This window comes from Mercenaria mercenaria, chromosome 9, assembly GCF_021730395.1.
Source record: "Mercenaria mercenaria strain notata chromosome 9, MADL_Memer_1, whole genome shotgun sequence".
NCBI lineage: Eukaryota > Metazoa > Mollusca > Bivalvia > Venerida > Veneridae > Mercenaria > Mercenaria mercenaria.
The window spans coordinates 83698748-83716639 of record NC_069369.1 but is presented as its reverse complement, the minus strand read 5'-3'; the positions used below and the strand labels follow the sequence as shown (position 1 = coordinate 83716639).

Here is a 17892-nt window from a genome sequence, read left to right as displayed (position 1 = left end):
AAATTATATAATAAACTTTATATTCTAATATGCTTGTCTCTCACGCTAGAATGACGTCACATTAACGTGCGGTGACGTCAAAGTTTTTGTTGCGACCAAGAAAGATATCTACTGTTTTAGATTAAGGGCATATTAGAATCGAAATATTTTATAACAAAACCGTGTTTTAACATTATTTATGCACTCGGGCGGTAAATACGTCGTAAAAATAATTTTACGTATAACCACCCATCGTGCATAAATAGTGTTAAAACACTCTTGCTATAAATTATTTCTTAAATAAAATATATATATATATATAGGCATAGAACACAGCTAAGCAAACAGACTACAGCCTCAGAGTGACTGACATTATATCACTTGTTTCAAGAGCAAGAATGTTACGCACGGAAAAGTAATTTTGCAAAATTGACAAAATTAAATATATCTTTAAAATATAATGACTTTGCGAAATAAAGCAACTGTGAAGTGTTTGATGGATCAGGTGCATTCCTTTTTGATTAGAGATAATATCATTATGTCACTTCACGAAGTCCTCAAGCTACTCAACTTGACTTCTCTCCTTTAAACTCTTTCATCTTTAATCACAGATAAAATCGTGAGTGACATCTTGAATGCACGATATCATGCATTGCATGAATTCTATTGATGCTGACACGGGGAATGCAATTATCAGAAAAGTGAAGGTTGTTTTCTATTTGCATCACCTCAACAATGAGATATCATTAAAGAAATAATGAGAGTAAAAGAAGAATGCTTTTAAAAAGTTACTCCTTAATTAAGAAAATATTGTCGTTTCTTTCTTCGGTTATAATTTTATGACAACAATGATAGATTGGACGCAATAGAAGACAATGATGCCGACGCTTAACTTATAGATGACTTTATCAATTCTCATTTTAAAACACATAGACAAGCGTTAAATTTTCATTTCTTTTCAAAACAAGTAATTTTTATTGTGGGAAGTTTCATTTTGTTGTGTATAAGAGGTTCCCATTTCTATATTCCCTTAGCAAAACTATGTACAGTAAACCTCGCTTATAAGGAACAGCTTGGGACCTCTAAAATTGTTCCTTATAACCGAGGTTCCTTATATCCGTATAGCAATCTAGTTCCAAGTAACCGAGGTTTGTATAACGAACACAGTTTGTAAAGTGAACATTATTTGACTGACGTTTGGAAAGGGCTGTGTCGAGCCGACGATGAATCATTATGTGAGAAAGATGCGAGTCTAGTAGTAGTACCGGTGTCGCGTGAATATCACACGCGTGGTAATATTACCACGCGTGTGATAATTACGCGGCGGCGTGAGAATCGCACGGTTCCGGGTATAGCCGTGATAATCGCACGGGCGGTCTTAGCTTTAGATATATATACCAATATGATACATAAAATTATTCAGGAATGATTTCTGCATCAATGGGTATAAAATAATTGGGTGTTCAGGCGCGTATCAATTTGGGGTTGTGCATCAAAGCCACATACTTTGAAAAAAATGGGATTTTTTTTCATAAATATAATCAAGTCTTTCTTTTTAGAATAGTTTCAATATTTTATCTGAATTGGACTGATATGAATATAAGTAATCCGGGGGCGGACAATGATGGGGAAAACACGTGCGTGCATACTAAAATATAATAATATTTTGGTAAAATTTCTATTTAAGGGAAACAATTATATTCTGTATAAGCGGACTATTTATGTGCGTGGAAACATAAGTATAGCATTGCATGCTCTCCTTTTTTTTTAAAGAAATAAAGAAATCTACCTATCTTCGAAATCAATTATAAATATATTTGTGTACTGCAATAAAACGAAATGTTTAATGATGAGCTTTATAGAAACCAGGGGCGGATTATAACTGACGCCTTTTTGATAGAGAAATATGACGTACAGCGTATGTTAAAATATACGGGTGTTGTTAGTTTTAGACATATATACAAAAACCACGTACAAGATTATCAAGAATGATTTTTAATATTCAGGTGCGTAGCAACTCGGTGTGTGCATAAAAGCAACATAGTTTTAAGAAAAAGGAAAGTTTTTTTGTTTTCTTTTCATAAACACAATGATTCAGACCTTTTTAGAGTAGTGTTAAATTGTTAATACTTGTCCGTACATTTATTTTTTAAACCGAATGTTATGAACTGATACAATCTTTAATAATCCAGGGGCTGCTAGTAACTGATACGAACTTTAAAAAATCCAGAGGCGGATAGTGAGGAGTATACTACGATAAATGTCTATGCGGGCGGCGTATATATGATATACCTATATAATGCAAAAATGATTCAGAATGGCTTCTGCATCTATTTTTAAAACTTTATTTTCCGGTGCGTGGCTTGAGGCCATCGCAAGGGTGCAAAATAAAATGTAATAACATTTTGATGAAAATATATTTATTTCTATTTAAAGAAAATAATTATTCTGTATTGAGCAATTATCTGCGTGGTAACAGAGCATCCTGTGGAATTAACTTCGAAGTGATTTTTCCGTGTAGTGCATTAAAATCAAATGTTTAACGACGAGTTGATTCATTAAAAGAAACAAGACAGAGGCGGTTACTTAGCATTTTTGCGGTCCGGCGTGTGGCCGTTAATATTAAATGGACGTTGTTAGTCTAAGTTGGAACAACTGATACGTATTAGACCTTCCTGGTTAAGACATGTATAAAATACGAGTACGGTGTATCAATTTTTTTCAAGAATGATTCCAGCATTTAATGGCGTAATTTTTTTTTAATATTCAGGTGTGAAGAAACTCGGGTGTGAACACCAAAGCAACATATGTTAAAAAATGGAAAATTAAATAAAGCATTTCATATTAAAATTTGTCTTAAAAGGTTTCCGTATATTGCGATAATTACTCGCGGCGTGAGAATCACACGGTTTCGGGTATAGCCTGATAATCGCACGGCGGTTTTAGTTTTACACATATTTACCAAAATGATACAAAAAATTATTCAGGAATGATTTCTGCATCAACGGATATAAAATAATTGGGTATTCAGGCGCGTATCAATTCGGAGGTGAGCATCAAAGCCACATACCTAAAAAAAAAGTGATTTTTATGAAAATATTTGCCTTTCTTTTTAAAATAGTTTAGTTTTATTCAATATATTTTATCTAAATTGGACTGAAATGCTTAACCACGAGCAGATAAATTATAAAAAATCCAGTGCCTGGGCGGGTACTAGGCATTTTTTGCGGCGTATTTATTTATTTATTTATTTATTTAATATTCATGTGTGTAGCAACTCTATAGTGAGCATGAAAGCAACATATTTTGAAAAAAAAAATGGGAAAAGTAATAAAGTAATTCATATTAAAATTTGTCTTAAGGTTTCCGTATCTTGCGATAACTACGTGGCGGCGTGAGAATCACACGGTTTCGGGTATAGCCGTGATAATCAAACGGATGGCCTTAGTTTTAGACATATGTACCAATATGGTAAATAAAATTATTCAGGTATGATTTCTGCATAAACGGGTATAAATACTTGGGTATTCAGGCGTGTATCAAATCGGTCGTGTGCATCAAAGCCACATCCTTTGAAAAAACGGCGTGAGAATCACGCGGTTTCGGGTATAGCCGTGATAATCGCACGGGCGGTCTTAGTATTAGACATATATACTTTGAAAACGAGATGCCCAAGGGCAACATGTCGTGCCCGCCGGCTGACAAAAGGACTCGGAGTTGACAACGAAACTCAGTCTCACTGAGACAAACATTTGTGCCAAATAAAACAATTGTGTCAGGTTATTTTATAATCCCACATTCAATGACAAAGTTATTGTCCGGACAAAGTCAGTTATAGCCACATTTGACCTTTAAACTCCAAGTGTGACCTTAACCTTTGAGATATTGACACAGGTGTTTGCGCGCGATACGCCGTCTCATGGTGATGAAGAATTGTGCCAAATTATTTTAAAATCCCACATTCAATGACAAAGTTATTGTCCGGACAAGGTCAATTATAGCAATATTTGACCATTAAACTCCAAGTGTGACCTTGACCATTAAGATATTGACGCCGGTGTTGCATGTGACACACCATCTCACGATGGTGACAATTGTGCCAGGTCATTTTATAATCCCACATTCAATGACGAAGTTATTGTCCAGACAAAGTCAATAATAGCCGTATTTGACCTTTAAACTCAGTGTGACCTTGACCGTAAGATGTTGACACGGGTGTTGCACGCGACACGCAGTCTAATGATTGGTGAACAATTGTGATAAGTTATTTTAAAATCCCACAATCAATCAATGACAAACTTATGGTCAGGACAAAGAAATACGGACGAACACCGAACAGCCATTTGGACAACGGGCTCTACAAAAAAAACGGCGTGAGAATCACACGGTTTCGGGTATAGCTGTGATAATCGCACGGGCGGTCTTAGCTTTTAGACATATATAACAATATGATATATAAAATTATTCAGGAATGATTTCTGCATCAACGGTATAAATACTTGGGTATTCAGGCGCGCATCAAATCGGGGGTGTGCATCAAAGCCACATACTTGAAAAAATGGGATTTTTTCCCATAAAAATGAAGTCTTTCTTTTTAGAATAGTTTCATTATTTTCTATATATTTTATTTAAATTGGACTTATATGACCAATCTCTCTATCAACTTAATGATCCTAGGCTCAAGAGTTTTTGAGTTATCATCCGGAAACCGATTGCATACCGACCGACTGACAAACATCTGCAAAACGATATACCCATCCTTCTCCGAAGGGGGGCATAAAAATGTTAATGTGCATGTCAGAATGAAAACAATCGAGGCCTTCTTTTGATTAATTTTCTAATTTACCAAGGTTCATCGTTCTGATGCTGCAGTATTTAACCACCCGGAGTAACGCATTGATTACTAATAAACATGGAAATAAGCTCTATATATTCTGCGATAAACAACGGTTGACGCATGGACTGGTAAGAGACCATTATGACATCAATTATGACGTCAGATTACAGCATGACGTCCGATATATTACCCCTCGGGTAAATGAAGTCTAACATAATATTTCTCTAAGTAGGTCAATCAAAAAATATGAGCCGTGCCATGAGAAAACCAACATTGTGGGTTTGCGACCAGCATGGATCCGGAACAGCCTGCACATCCGCACATTCTGGTCAGGATCTCTGCTGTTCGCTTTTAAAGCCTATTGGAATTGGAGAAACTGTTAGCAAACAGCATGGATCCTGACAAAATTGCGCAGTCACTATGCTGATTTTCTCATGGCGCGGCTCATTAATTTATAGTTATCAGGTATGAAACTCTAAGACTCCTTAAAAATATTTTTCAAGAAGTGTTTAACAAACTGGATGAGTTTAAACTGGATGGGAGTTAAATGGAAAATCATAAGAAACGATCTTTTATGAAACTTTCAACATTTATTTTATGTTTTATTATTAATAAATCAACAAATTATAGGATCTAAACACCAACTGTTACAATGTATAATAACGTGTCTTTCCTAATAATGCCATAGAAGCACAGATGCAAATTTATTTCAATATTAAAGACTTATCCATCATTTAAGGGAAGAAATTCTCAGCAGATTAAGGTTATAGACCCGTATGTACAGAATTTATACAAATCAAAGCCACTAACCCACAGATCCTGTGGTGAGAATTTATAAATTTACCTATATTCACCTTTATGTTGCATATTTGAAGTTCTAACAATGTACTTTTCATCCAATTCTGTCCAACACTGCTGTTTTCCATATAAATCAAAAATACTTTAGACGAGAGTGCTACACATTAAATATCATCAGGATAAAAAATTCATTGTAACAGTCCCTTTTGACCTGTGGGTCACATACTAGTCAGGGCCAATCTTCATATCATGTTTGAGGGTCCTAGGCTCAAATGCTGCATTTTTGTACTGGCATGACTATTTCTTACCCTGGAAGACTTACATAACATTTTAAAGCAATCTCATTAGATGCTGCCGAGATATATATTCATTTACATAAAATAAAGGGAGGTTATTTGTCATAAATCCAGTCAAAAGTTATCTACCCTGATTGTCCGAGTCCATCTCATTGCATAAATGACACTTCAAATCAGTATCTTCATTGGTTACTGAGATACACCTATTTTAACAAGAAACGAAGGAATGTAACTTGGCATAAAATCAGTCAATATAATCTACAATAATTGTCTCTGTCCAACTTATGACAAAAATGAAATTTCAAATGAGTCCTATATATATGCTTACTGAGATAAATCCATTTTTATAAAAATCAGGGAAGGTAATCATGTATTGGTACATGCATGTAGAAGATACACAGTACAAGTTTCACAATAATATATAAGAGAAGTATTCATATCTATAAACATTCAAGCAAGAGTTATCTAACATGACTATATCTTACCATGGAAGACATAAAAAAACCTTTCAAACCAATTTCATTAGAAGCTGCTAAATATATTCATTTACATAAAAAATAAAGGGAGGTACTTTTGTCATAAATTCAGTCAATATGTATCTTCACTGAGTGTCCAAGTCAATCTGATGGCATAACAGTATTTTCATTAGTTACACTGATGTACCCATTTCAATTTGAAATAAAGGGAGGTGATTTGACATAAAATCTGTCCATAGTTATCTACCCGATTGTCTTAGTTAGCATGCTCGACTATTTCGGTGCTGGATAGTGAGCCTGGGCATATCTGAGAACACTGGAGCTGTCACTATTGTGTTTAATGACTCCAACGGCGGATGAAGATATTGCATAATAACTAAGTCTGTTTTAAAAATATTAAGTAATATGAGAGATAAAAATAAAGTGTATCAAAACACTATACAAAGTACATTTTAAGCAAAACGGGCATAATTCATTAAATTTTAGTGCAAGAGTTACGCATCTTGTGTAATATGATGTGGGTGATGATTGATGATGTTGAACAACTATTTTAAGTTATATTATTGTAATGGTAAGACTTAGTGTTGAAAGATTCAAAGCTATATGTCAAAATGTTTTGTCAAAATGTGGACTTGTACAAAAACTGAACCAATTTCAAAGTCCAAAAGGGACATAATTCATCCAAAATACTCTATAGTGCTATGAACTCTTGCCTATATAGAGAGACTATTATTATAAACAAGTGACAAAAGTTTCAAAGGGCCATAGTTCAGTCAAATCCTTGATGGAGTTATGTACTCTTGCCTAAAACTTGGTATAATGATGATACATTACTGTTGTAAGTTCCAATACTGTCAAAAGGTCCTTTTAAAATATGGACTGGTAAGAAAAACTTAAACCTGGTGTAATGCCAATGTCGATACCATGGTGAGTATGATAGCTCCCCTTATTTTTCAATTAATCTAACTTTAAACGGAAAACCTCCTAGAAACTGTGATTCTAGAAAGTGCACACTTGAAGATAATCTGCTGAATATAATCATCATATATGAAAGTCCTCGCTAAATCAAATTTCACAAATTGAATAACAAATTCATCTTCTTTGACCATGTATAAAGGCCTGGCATATGGTATGAACTCCACTGGACAGCATGATGTGCCAAGAAAGCAACTTCAAAAGCTGATGTCTGACCTAAAATAGATAGAAAAATATTTTATAATGATGTCACTTAATTGCAGTATCAAATGACAAATATATTGCATACAGAAATAGCTAAATTTGGTTTTATCCAAAACATTTTCCTTTTAAATCATTCTTTTTAACAAGTCTGCTTTTTGCTTCATAATATCCTACTTTATATGAAGGTCACACTGACATTCAACATTTTAATGTAGCAAAAAAAACCCAAGAAAAACAAAAAGAGGGCCACGATGGCCCTATATCGCTCACCTGTTATCATTGCACTTAAGGACAAGTCTTCAAGGTCAAAAGATCATAATAAAAAGCAATCAAAAGAATTATGAGAAAATATAGTTGAAATTTTCTTAAAGTAACTTTAAACAAGAGGACCATGATGGTCCTGAATCGCTCACCTATCCCCACATGACCCAGTGTTGAACTGAGTATGACGTCGTTATTTCTATTATTTGACATAGTGACCTAGTTTTTGAGCACATGTGACCCAGATATTATCAAGATAAAAAATTCTGACCAATTTTCATGAAGATCCATTGAAAAATATGGCCTCTAGAGAGGTCACAAGGTTTTTCTATTATTTGACCTAATGACCAATTTTTTTGAAGGCACGTGACCCACTTTTAAACTTGACCTAGATATCATCAAGGTGAACATTCTCACCAATTTTCATGAAGATCTCTTGAAAAATATGGCCTCCAGAGAGGTCACGAGGTTTTTCTATTTTTCGACTTACTGACCTAGTTTTTGACCGCACATGACCCAGTTACGAACAAGACCTAGATATCATCAAGCTGAACATTCTAACCCATTTTCATGAAGATCCATTGAGAAATATGGCCTCTAGAGAGGTCACAAGGTTTTTCTATTTTCAGACCTACTGGCCTAGTTTTTGATCCCACGTGACCCAGTTTCGAACTTGACCTAGATATCATCAAGGTGAACATTCTGACCAATATTCATGAAGATCTCATGAAAAATATGGCCTCTAGAGAGGTCACAATGTTTTTCTATTTTTAGATCTACTGACCTAGTTTTTTACCCCACGTGACCCAGTTTCGAACCTGACCTAGATATCATCAAGGTAAACATTCTGACCAATTTTCATGAAGATCCATTGAAAAATATGGCCTCAAGAGAGGTCACAAGGTTTTTCTATTTTTAGACCTACTGACCTAGATTTTGACCGCACATGACACAGTTTCGAACTTGACCTAGATATTATCAAGGTGAACATTCTGACCAATTTTCATGAAGATCCATTGAGAAATTTGGCCTCTAGAAAGGTCACAAGGTTTTTCTATTTTTAGACCTAACGACCTAATTTTTGACCCCACATGACCCAGTTTCGAACTTGACCTAGACATCATCAAGGTGAAAATTCTGACCAATATTCATGAAGATCTCATGAAAAATATGGCCTCTAGAGAGGTCACAATGTTTTTCTATTTTTAAATCTACTGACCTAGTTTTCAACCCTACGTAACCCAGTTTCGAACTTGACCTAGATATCATCAAGGTGAACATTCTGACCAATTTTCATGAAGATCCATTGAGAAATATGGCCTCTAGAGAGGTCACAAGGTTTTTCTATTTTTAGACCTAATGACCTAGTTTTTGACCCCACATGACCCAGTTTCGAACTTGACCTAGATATCATCAAGGTGAACTTTCTGATCAATATTCATGAAGATCTCATGTAAAATATGGCCTCTAGAGAGGTCACAATGTTTTTCTATTTTTAGATCTACTGACCTAGTTTTCAACCCCACGTGACCCATTTTCAAACTTGACCTAGATATCATCAAGGTGAACATTCTGATCAATATTCATGAAGATCTCAGGAAAAATATGGCCTCTAGAGAGGTCACAAGGTTTTTCTATTTTTAGACCTACTGACCTAGTTTTTGAGGGCACGTGACCCAGTTTCGAACTTGACCTAGATATCATCAAGGTGAACATTCTGACCAATTGTCATGAAGATCTTTTGAAATTTATGGCCTCTAGAGAGGTCACAAGGTTTTTCTATTTTTAGACCTACTGACCTAGTTTTTGACGGCACGTGACCCAGTTTCGAACTTGACCTAGATATCATGAAGATGAACATTCTGACCAACTTTCATAAAGATCCTACGAAAAATGTGACCCCTAGAGTGGTCACAGGCAAAAGTTTACGGACGGACGGACGGACGCACGGACGACGGACGCTGCGTGATCACAAAAGCTCACCTTGTCACTATTTGACAGGTGAGCTAAAAACAAGATTTTAAAACTTTTTGTAGAGGTCCACTAGGCAATGCTACATGTCAAATATCTAAGCTCTAGGCCTTCTGGTTTATTTTTAGAAAATTTTGAAGATTTTTCTATGTACAATCAAGTAACCCCATGGGGCGGGGTCATGATTTGAATAAATTTTGTAAAAGTCTACTAGGCAATGCTACATGGTTTATTTTATATATTTTTTTTTGAAGATTTTCCTATGTAAAATCAAGTCATTCCTGGGGCGGAGTCAATTTTGACCCCAGGGGACATGATTTGAACAAATTTTGTAGAGGTCCACTAGGCAATGCTACAAGTGAAATAAATAGGCTCTAAATTACAAAGGTTGAATTTTTTGGACAAACTCTTAATTATCAGTCTAGTGGCTAGTCTATGAAATCGCTAAATTAGACTGGCATCTGACACTATTACATCAAAGTAAGAAAAATGACAAAGGTTGAATTTTTTGGACAAATTCTTAATTATCAATCTATAGTGGCTAGTCTATGAAATCACTAAATTAGACTGGCATCTGACACTATAACATCAAAGTAAGAAAAATGACAAAGGTTGAATTTTTTGGACAAATTCTTAATTATCAGTCTATGGCTAGTCTATGAAATCACTAAATTAGACTGGCATCTGACACTATTACATCAAAGTAAGAAAAATGACAAAGGTTGATTTTTTTAGACAAATTCTTAATTATCAGTGTAGTGGCTAGTCTATGAGATTTGTAACTTATATAGTATAAATTACAAATACTTTTATAAAGAACCATTCACTGTGTTCATATATAGATCTGTAAGAATGTCCATCCTTACCTAAATCCTTGAACTGTGGTGACAACCTGTCCAGCTGCTAATATTGTTTTTTCTTCTCCATTAAATAAAAGATGGTCATCATGATAAAACCATTGACTTTCAAGTACCAATCTGAAATATGCATTTATATGTTTTTGATAATATAGGTTTGTTACAGTGGGAGGGATCAGCTATGAGAAAATATCTGAAATGCAGACAACAATTTTATTTTATGAAAAAAAAAGTCACCACTTGGAATATACTATTTTCTAGTTAATATAATTTAACTCAATATCAATAAATGGGAAAGTATCAATGGTCATTTTCTTAATTATATAAAGTTTCATCGTAGATAACATTATGTATAATGATGAAAGATTTTTTTTTAGTAAGCATTAATTTTGTAGTAACTATATATACAATAAAACTCCAAGGTAAAATGATCTGGAACACATGCTTCATTTAATAAAAATGTATCAGTAATAACATGAGAGCCCTTCTGAAAAAAATGTTAATGTAGAAAATGTAATACTTAGGGCTGGTGAATATTAGGTTATGACCCCCCCCCCCCCCCCATGATTTCTGAATGAAAAGGAATAAGCTGAACAATAATGGTAGACAGTTAATGTAAATTTGTTTTAAAAAATTGGCCCCTGCTGTTTCTGACCAGAACATTTTTAAAGTTTCCAATACTACAAATATGGAAAAAGTGACAATTACCCCTGACACCCATGTTTTATAACATAAAATAATTTGTAGTCTTTATAGAATGTCACAAAAGGCCCATTGTGTTAAATTATTTCAAAACTGGAACAGCAGTTTCATATATATATACATATCGGGAAAAAGGGGACCATGCCCTCCTGCACCCATGTTTTTCATGCTCAGATGAGCTTAAAATGTATTTAATGTTAGAACATCTTTAATAATATTTGAAAAAAAAATACCAGTGAAATTTGACATGTATACAGAATAAGAAAGAAGACAGGGAATTTGAATAAGTAAGAAGAGAGGGAATTTGCCTATTAACACAGACCATTCTGCTTTTTAATTTCAATATACCACCAAAGAGTTTTGCAAGGAGTTTTGCATATCTTTCTAAAATGTGTTTATTTTATAAATCTATTTTTTAATTTAGTATAGTTACTTACACATGCACATGTGCAGAATAATAAAATGAGGGTTCCAAGAGACAAAATAGAAAGAAATTCATCATGTTCATCATATTTTCCAATTTGCAATCACAATTCAATAACATTTCAGTTGCAGAATTAAGTATAATTACACTTGCTATCAGAAGTCTAAAAGTGAAAAGACTTAAACTGCATAAAAAAGTTTTATTAGTGTTTAAGAGATTTGAACCTGTTTGAAGATAACCATAGGCTTAAAGTTACTTATACATATTTTGTTATCTTAAAAGAATAATGATGCACAAATTGTTATTAAGATGTATAGTAGCATGGTATAGTTCAATCTTTCACCTTCATTTTGGTGTGAGGGGGCACTGTGAGTGTGGCCAAGTAGTTAAGGTCTCTGGCTTCAAATCACTTGCCCCTCATCAATGTGGGTTTGAGTCGCACTAGAGGCGAAATTTACAGATTTTTCAATATATATGTTTACATTATATTATGTACAAAACTTGCTGTAATGAGATTTTTCCTCTGGGTTTAATGAATTGTTATTAAAAGACAAAGAAAATCTCCTATATAAGTGACCCCTCCCCCCACCCCTCAATACCAGACTTTTTAATCCCCAATATACAAGATCCTGTCTGGTCCAGTCTGATTAGGGTCCATAAAACCCCTGTAGACTTGACATGTAGCCTAATTATTGTCAGAGAATCATAAATTTTATTGCCTACAGATAAATTGGTTATTTCCTTGCATTGCTGTTTTTTTTTTCTTTTTTCTTTTCAGAATGTACACAAAATTATTTTAACTGATAATATACTAATATTGATTGCTCAGTCATGTTGAGTAATGTCCTGGCCAGTTAAATTATAACTCTTATAGGAAAGCAATTCTCTGACACTCCTTAACAATAAAATAATTATTTAAGAGAAATTATAAGTTTGTTTATTCAATGATTATGATCTTTTTATCAAAAGTAAGCAAATAAAACCAGAAAAAATGATAATTGCTGAATTTTATTAGAAATTAAAGAAGCGTTCAGCTGCATTTTTAATAGATAAAAAGGGATATGGACAGAAGGATTTTATATATTAAAAATGTATAATTCCCCTAGTGTTGTCTAAATAACGTTTCTTTTATGTATAATAAAATCCAGCAATAAAGATATATCATTGTTCAAAATACACATAATTTATTATTTCTAAAAGCAAAGTGCCTGAATGCATTTTTTATATTTTTGATAAAAAAAAAACAGCAATGATGAGATGTAAATCAAAAATATGATAAAAACACTGTTTTATCCTATCACTTGTATTTAGCCCTAATTCAATCAAGCTTTCTAAACTCCTTATAAAGGTGAGAACTGATTTGCTATAAAGGTGAGAAATATCACCTGCAATTTATTTACTGCACAGTAGCTATACAGTAGCTTATTATGATAAACAGAAGCAAGTCTATCAATGGTCCAGACTTGTGTATTGGCCCTTACCTCCAATATCAGACCTTATCATCCCCATAGCCCACATACCAGGCACACCAGAATCAGTGTCTTTAATTATTATTTACTGTAACAGTGGAAACAGAATTAAGTTAGCTCTGTATATTTAACTGTTCTTGAAAAAGGGTTGCTAAAAAGCTCTACCAAGCTTATGTTAACTGTTTCACAAAGCAAAGGTAAATAAAAATTACCTTTACCTATTCCAACTTAGTCAAAATAACTGGACGTTCAGATTGTTCTATTTGGGTGGTTTTCAAAATAATGAAGAAAAAGTGGGACATAGAGTTGAAAACCTATTTCTTATGGGGCACCTATTTATATGATAGCAAATACTTCAAATTTCAAGGAAATAACTTTGGGAAAGTGTGAGAAAAACCAAAGAGCTATAAAAATAAATGTCTACTTCTTTGGAAAAACCTATCAGAAAATGTTCAGCCTTTAATTTGAAAGTTCAGTGAATTTCAATTGCAGTATGATGGGTGATAAATGTTGCAGTGTTTTATGATAAGGAATATATTAACAGTTAATATTTCAACATATATGATAAGTAATAGGTGTAATGTGTGTGGTTTGAAACTTATTCAATCAAATGTTTGTGGAGATTGGTTTTTAAAATCAGCCTTTCTGCACAAATCTGACATGAAAATAAAACTTTTCCTAGAAAATTTGTTGCTTAATGAAAATAAATTAACATATTATTTTAAAAAACCTATTTTTTTCCTCAAATTTTGAATGTTTAAAACATGCCAAATTTCAAGAATGTCCAGTAATCTTAATTCTAGAATTTTCAACTCAAAATTGAGTTATATGCAGATGCACAGGGACACATACTGAAATCAGTATAATATTCATTCATTATTAGTTTACTGTTCATATTTTTTTTCACAAGAAACACAATGCTTATTCAACAGCATGGTTTTCCCTTTAACTGAAAAATAAGTGACTTTAAACATAACCAACACATTGAAATCATTTATTCTACATGCATTGCCTACTGAAGTAGAAAATGACAAAATCCATGCATGGTAAAATGTGACAGTAAAATTCATACATATTTTATTATGTTTACTAAGAAGATGCACAGGGACAAACTGCAGCAAAATATATATTCATAGAATATGTTCATAGTAAGTAATTTTTTTTTCAACTACACAGTATTCACTTGTGAACATTTACATAATGTGGGTAAAAAAATTGATGTTTGCACTTCTTAACTTGAAAACTGGTTACTTCTGAAAAAATGCAAACAATGAATTCTAAATTGTCCAGAGTTTCTTATATAATGGTAAATTAAATGAATGTCAAAAAAGGTGCACAGGGGACATCACTTTTGGCTTTGTGAATGTTGAACAGTCCTTAATATGTCAAGTTAAAAAGCTGCTTTTTTATCAACTGTAACTCCCTTTCAAGGAAAATGAGCCATGCCATGAGAAAACCAACATAGTGGGTTTGTGACCAGCATGGATCCAGACCAGCCTGCGCTTCCACGCAGTCTGATCAAGAACCATGCTGTTCGCTTTTAAAGCCTATTGGAATTAGAGAAACTGTCAGCGAACAGCATGGATCCTGACCAGACTGTGCAGATGCGCAAGCTGGTCTGGATCCATGCTGGTCGCAAACCAAATATGTTGGTTTTCTCATGGCACGGCACAAATAAAGTATAATCTAATTTTATTTTTAAAGAAATAAAAGAAATCTGACACTTAACAACTAAAAAGTTGCAAAGGGGACATTTTTGGTGTATAGACATTCATCAAATGGGCTGAGAAAGTTGATCTGTTAAACAAAAAACATATTCTGTCCCTTTACAGTTGAAAGGATAAAGATCTTAGAAAAACCTTATGACTTTAGAAAACTAATGGGGTTTTGAAATTGTAGTGTTCTACATTAAAATTTTGTACTTTTTCACTATATTTTTGTGAAGGAACCCGGGGTTCCATCACAAGATGTGAAATATTGGTGAGAGTAAGATGTTGGTAATGAAAAAAAGAGTATTTTGCTTTAAATGTACAGAGTTTAAGCTTACTGGAACCACTCTCGAGTCTGCTTCTTGGAATAACCAGTACTAGAGTCATATGAGAAGTCCTGACCCCACTGGGGCTCGAACCCATGACCCCTGGATTGAGCTGAGCCAACAACTTACATACTACATAATTTAACATAAACCAATGAGGAACTCGTGCGGACGCATTGGTTGATAGGGCTATTATGCTGGGCCTACAGAGGTGAAGGCCCGAGGTTTTGATTCCTGCAACTCCCATTGCGGTGTGACCTTGGTAAGGCACTTTATCACGATTGCCTCAGTAGCCCAGTTGTAAATGGTATAACTCGCAAATTGCTGGGGGTTAGGTATAATTGGCAGCGATGAAAATTTTATCTGAAACTGCTTCCAATATTTTGGTCTTTCGAGTGTTTAACACAAGTGGGGACATTGCCCATACAGTATATCATATAAAAATATCTCAGTATCTCCTCTGTTCCATATGATATGGATCCCGTTTTAAATTTTTGGATTACATTAACATCTAATTACGGATCACTTTTTCGAATTTCAGTAGTTGAAAACAGCTAATAAATCACAATTACAGCTGCTTTGTAGACCTAGATCTAAAGTTAAAAGTAAAATTATGTCACTCTGGCCAGGCTTTGGCTGAAGAACTTCAAGAAGTATTAAGAGCATCCGCACACAAGGTGATTATTTTAAACTGGTTGTATGTAATCTACTAGATCCATATTATATGTGGAAACAGATAAATAAGATAAACAAGTGACTGTCAATCAGAAAGATCTAGAATCTACAACATTTTATTTCAAAAGTGCAGATCTACTTACTTTCGATTTCGCAAGCTCCGCCATCTTGTCTCTTCAGGCGACGAATGAAGAAATTAAAACGTGCGAATCACGCTTTTCTCTAAAGGTGTAATTACACCCGAGAACAGATATTTGCCTATGGGTATGTCAACAAGTTATTAGAGTCTTAAATAACAAGAAGTTTTACTGAAGAATAATAGGACAGTTTTGAAATAAGCAACTCATTATTTGCACACCGCGGCCATGTTTTTCGTAGAGTTTTAGACAAAAAGGTCATTTTCAGAGCGTGTAAATCTTATTATTTTGAGTAGCTATTCACAAACAACAGTCCCATGCACAAGATTTAACACCTCTAGCAAGTTTTAAGACAATCTGATTCGTGAAAAAGATAAGTTACTGTGTTCTGCAAGTTTTTTCTGAAGCACCATAAAAGCCGGTAAAATACGTCAAATTGGGCATATTCAAATCAATATATTTAAATTTCAGGAATATAAAATCAAAATTAAATTATGTAAGTTACAAAAGCTATCTTTGAGAATTTAATATGCAAAATTTTGCAAATATTGGACAAAGAATAAGCATTTGGGCAGGTTTTGAAAAACATATATAAACCGTGGACCTGGTCACGACGGTGTGATAATCACGCTACACCGGTCCTTTCCTGGGAGATGTTAAGGTAAACAGCCTGCATGTATATGACTGAAACAGTGTTGAAACACGTCGTTAAATCTAAACTAAGCCAAAATGTACGTCGATAAGAATGACCGTATTTTTTTTCTCTTTTTTTTTGTCGGTTATTTCTAATTTCTTCTTTAGAGAGCGCTTCGTTATGACTATAAGATATGCTGCAGTTTCTCCCCTTACCTTCCTCGAGAATAGGCATCAGTACTAGTATAAAGTAAATTTCAATTTTTTGCTTTGCACTCATTGTTATGTACATGTACAAGGGAAATATCGTTTAGAACTCAAGTCTTCAAAAAGAGAAACCGTCATTAATATAGCAAAATCAAAACAACGTACGGATTAAAGTACAAATTATTCCTATATAGTTTTGCTATTGTCCATTTTTTGCACCTGCTTATAATGTTTACAATTGAAAATTTGGTAAACTGGACTGTTTGCTATTGTTAATCACACGTAATTAGCACATTTATATAGAATAGTATGAGACCAATATTAATATCCCAAGGTTTGGTGACCATTACTGATTTTTCGTTCACCATTGTAAACATGAAATACCTAACACATGTAGCTCTCGAACATAATCTTGAGTAAATATAAGTCTACAATCGTCTAGTATTTGGTAAATGTTAATGATGATGTTATATATTTTCTTTTTATCGTATCCGTGAATTGACAAACTAAAGATCATAGTTCTAAATGAAATAATGTGTGTTTATTCATGTGCATGAAAGCGTGTGTATGTGCCAACGTTACTCCGACGTCACCAGCGATTCTCCTGATAATTTCCGGTTTTCAATAATTTTTATTCTTTATGTCTGTTCGTTATAACCGAGGGGTTTCTCATTGAATTTCGTACTTAGGGACTGGAAAAAGTGTTCCTTATAACAGAGTGTTCCTTATAACCGAGTTCCCTATAACCGAGGATTTTTACATTGAATAAAGAAGGAATTAGATCGGGGAATTGAAAAATGTTCCTTATAATCGAGTGTTCCTTATATCCGAGTTCCTTATAAGTGAGGTTTACTGTAGTTACTTAAGTTAACGTTTTATTTTACCTGGAAAACATAATTATATTAAAACAAGAGGGTCAGGATGACCCTGGATCGCTCACCTGAGTAATATGAGCT

General features: G+C 33.9%; 1 protein-coding gene and 1 long non-coding RNA gene across 2 annotated transcripts in view; one reads left to right on the top strand and one right to left on the bottom strand.

Moving 5' to 3' along the window:
• The window catches only part of LOC123547618 (octopamine receptor 1-like), a 226450-nt gene that overhangs the window by 113254 nt on the left and 95304 nt on the right, over positions 1-17892 (top strand). The gene's annotated exons all lie outside the window — the stretch shown is intronic.
• Positions 5387-10744, bottom strand: LOC123542427 (uncharacterized). Its single transcript, XR_008372504.1, has 2 exons — positions 10664-10744; positions 5387-7577 (listed from the first exon to the last, which is right to left on the bottom strand). It is a non-coding gene; the product is annotated as an uncharacterized LOC123542427 (long non-coding RNA).